Below are 4,185 nucleotides of genomic sequence, written 5' to 3' on the forward strand. Positions count from 1 at the left end.
AGAAAATCATTTAATCTTCAGAATGTCACTAAGCAGTGTGAATCAACAATATCCTTTGGCAGAGAAATTTAAAAGTTAATATGTGATGATGACAAAGCAGCCTAAAAACTGATCTACATGGTACAGCACAAATGAAATCAAATGATGACCACCTAAAAAGGCTTAGAAGCTGAGGGTTTGGACTGGCACAATCTCATTCATGGTGAATTGGTTTCTGTCGGGAACAATGGAAGCTTCTGAAGTCCAAACCAAGCCGATTCACAGCCAGGAAAATAGTGGGGTGTTTTACCAGTCCAAAGGAGGCTGTGAGAATTCAGGGAATCCAGTGCCTACACCTTCATTTGTCAGACTCCTCCTGGTGATTGGATTTTCCCACTGCACACCACTAGTGTCAGCTCTTGGGAGCAGAATGACAGGAGCAAGGCTTATTCTGTTCCCAATCAGAAAAAATATGATTTGACACAAATCTCAGCTTGCCTTAGCAGCATCTTTTCATGTCAGTTTGTCTCATTCAATCTCAGATGTCATAAGGCTCCATTACATGACTCTAAGCCCCCAGCCTATGTGCTCAGCCCAGTATTTGGGCAGGTGCCCTGAAGGAGAGAGAACATTTGAACATTAATGTATTTAAGTTGATAATGTGATATTGATATTTCATAAATGTCATTCTTGTTCTCTTGTAGAGTTTGGGTCATTTCCACCATGGCAGACGCAGAACAGGGAAATCACACCTCCCTCACAGAATTCATCCTCCTGGGATTTGGGACTGTCCCCACACTGAAGATTCTTCTCTTTCTGCTGTTCCTTGTGATTTACATTGTGATCATGACTGGGAAAAACCTCATTGTTCTAGTTGTGACCGATCAGCACCTTCACACCCCCATATACTTCTTCCTGGGGAACTTGGCTTGCTTGGAGGCCTGCTACACCTCCACCCTCCTGTCCAGGATGTTGGTCAGTTTCCTGACTGGTGACAAGACCATTTCTGTTGGTGGCTGCATAACATAATGTTACTTTGTTGGCTTCTTTGCAGGCACCGAGTGTTATCTCCTGGCAGCAATGTCCTATGATCGATACTTAGCGATATGCAAACCACTGCATTATGCAACCCTTATGAATGGCACTTTCTGCCTCCGGCTAGCACGTGGGTCTTGGATATGTGTGTTGCTAGCTAGTTCCATAGTAACTGGTATGATGTTACAATTAACTTTCTGCGGCCCCAATGAAATTAATAATTTTTTCTGTGAATTTACACAAATAAAAAATCTCTATTGCAACAACATCTACCAGTTGGACCTTTTACTTACCATTCTCTGTGCTTTCTTCACCCTGCCCCATTGTGATTTAACTGGGACATCCTACCTGTGTATCATCTCCACCATCCTGCGAATCCCTTCCACCACTGGGAGGCAAAAAGCATTTTCTGCCTGCTCCTCTCACCTCATTGTGGTGACAATTTTCTACGGGACCCTGATCATTGTGTATCTGCTACCAAAAACCAACACACTCAGAGACCTCAACAAAGTGTTCTCTGTCTTCTACGCAATTCTGACTCCTCTGGCCAATCCCTTCATATACAGCCTGAGAAACAAAGAGGTGAAAGAGGCTCTGAGAAAAAAAAATGCCAGTAAATGTGTAAATTAATATCTCATGATTTTTAAGTGTGCAGGGGGTGTGTGGGGCTCTTGCACTTGTTAGTGTTTCGTGTTTGGGCACAAGAGTATCAGGACATAACTGTCTCAATTTCAGATTGCCAAATTGTGAGATGGCGGTGGAGGGGCCTAAGTTACTGAGCACTCTTCTTTGAAAGACTAGGTCAATTTAATGTGACTCAGCTGGAGACTAAGAATGGAGGATGCAAGATTTCACGAGTCGATGGATTATGAAATATTGGCCTCTCTCTCTTAAAAATAGGGCCGCTTCATTTTGTGTTTGTCTTTACCTAGAAACCTCCAAAGAATCCACCGGGTGTTGTGATTTGCTTACCTGGATTTTCTAACTCCCCTGATCCAGGGTTCCCTTGCTTGCTGACGTCCCCGGCCACACAGGCACAGCACACCTTGTGTTAGGGGAGGGTCATATGGGTTGTGGCTGCATGTCAAGCCACACAGAAGGTGGATGAGGTTGACAAAGTGCTTGTGAAGGGACACCGACTTCTTTGTGGGGATGGGTACTGGTGCTGCGGCATGAATATATGCCCTCGCTCCTCCCTGGAATATAATGGTTCCTTGTGAGTTCGAGCGAACCTCTCTGCCTCTCTCTCCCCCGTGATTAACGTCCCGTGATCCTCCAGATTCTTCAATTGGTGCTGTCTACCTGCCTGGGAGAGATGCGCCAGTACGCAATGCCTATATGTGTCGCCTGGGGCATAGGAGTGCTGGCTAAGTGAACCGCTTGGTTCAAGTTATAGGCCATGCTGTGCTCAGTGTTGACATCTTCGCCCCCCTCTCTGGTGGTAGGCCAGCTATAGTGTGATGAGTCTGCTACAGCACTGACTGATGAGAGGGAGTGAGAAGGGTCTCTTTTTTAGCTCCAGCAGAGAGGCTCATTATAGATATTTAGTTGTCCTAGGACCCAACGTTATGTCTGTAATGCTGATCGCACGACCCGAGTGCGGTTTGCGCAACGTTGCATGTAGTGCCTGTATGGTACGTACTGTATGGGAAGTTGTGCTGATGCTTCGCGGATGGACTTTCCCTTGGCCAGGAGGACTCTTGGAAAGCTGTTCAGCTACAGACAGCTGCTCAAGCTTGCATTGGTCTTGGCCTCTGTGGCTTTACTTGATGGACTAGGCCAAACTACAGATGATGTGCTGGTGCACGATCTAGCCTCAAAAAAGCTGAGTCTTTTCAGCTCAGAATGTTCCATCGCTCATGAGATCAAGTTTCGAACCTGTTAGTGTTATGCAAAATTGCTATTGATTGTTACAAGTCACCCCCGAGAGTAAGTGTTTTTGGTATTAAAACATGAAGATGCGTGTTTATGTTATGTAATGGTGCTCTCAAGATATAACTCTGGTTGTTATTAAAAAAAAAAAAAATCACCTCTTGACTTTTTCTTGATTTGCTGCATCACTGACATTTTAAAATGCAGCAGATGGATGCTCTTTGTCCACTGCTGTGTCTATCATATTTTATTTTGTGGTTCCATTTTATTTGGGACTTTTAGTTGTACTGTTTGTATATAGTAACTTCAACAACCGCTTTGCCATCTGCGAGGCCTGAACAACAGCAGTTATTATCATGACTAAATTTCCCTCAGTGTTGACGCGCTTGCTATATGGCAGTGATCTTTGGTCTGCCCCTGGGGTGTTCACAATTCAGCTACAGTGTATACTTCTGATTTTTGTTGTCCCTCTCACAGATCACAATACTTCAATTACTTATCTGGGCCCCGATGCCTATAATATGGAAAATCGCTAGCAGTTAGATAGGATAGACAGTTTTTTTGTCTGATACATAAAAATACCGTTGGTTTTGCATGTCTCACAAAAAGTCTACTCTAGACAGGTATGTTAGCGCTGTTGCAGAATCACAGTATTTCTGCTGCTGGCAAACAAACGTATCTCCAAGATTCCTCCATGTGTTTTTTTCTAGCATTGCAAATGGAGAAGAATAATAAGTCAGAGGACAGCGAAATTTGCCCCACTGAGACCAGAGATTTGCCATAGTTGCCAATCATCATTTTACACCTTGTGGTAAAGCACGATAATTTACTGACGCCTGATTGATGTGACTCCAGATTTGCACAAGGTTAACTGGAGGTTAAATCGTAGGTCTGTTCGCTAATGGCTGAGTTTGTTTTTTTTGATGTCTTTTTCTTTCCTTTTGTGCTTTGTTTTTTTTGCTATTTTTTTTTTTTGCCTGTTAATTTCTCAGTATTCATTGTTAGATGACTGTTAGAGCTCGAACATTAACACCTCCCACTCCTCTTGCTTCTTCTGCACACTGAATATTAAATAACATGAAGCCGTTGTCTCTCAGCTTTTGCACTTGCTAGCCTTCAATGCCAAATGCCTGAATATGTTCCATGTGTAATCTTGTTTGTTCATTATAAGTAAGAACACAAAATGGTTAACACAAGTGATACAAACTCATACTAAGGGTCAAACAAAGGCTAACATCTATAGAGTAGTGGTTAGATAAGTGCTGTAAGCAAGTGATTGCAGTAGCACTGACTTCTTTA

At 43.2% G+C, this 4,185-nt stretch overlaps 1 pseudogene; it reads left to right on the top strand.

Annotated features, from left to right (window-relative positions):
* The first annotated feature begins 702 nt into the window (after positions 1-702).
* LOC142046045 (olfactory receptor 10A7-like) lies at positions 703-1,698 on the top strand (annotated as a pseudogene).
* Positions 1,699-4,185: the final 2,487 nt, after the last annotated feature.

This window comes from Chelonoidis abingdonii, unplaced genomic scaffold (genome assembly GCF_003597395.2).
Source record: "Chelonoidis abingdonii isolate Lonesome George unplaced genomic scaffold, CheloAbing_2.0 scaffold0747, whole genome shotgun sequence".
Taxonomy (NCBI): domain Eukaryota; kingdom Metazoa; phylum Chordata; order Testudines; family Testudinidae; genus Chelonoidis; species Chelonoidis abingdonii.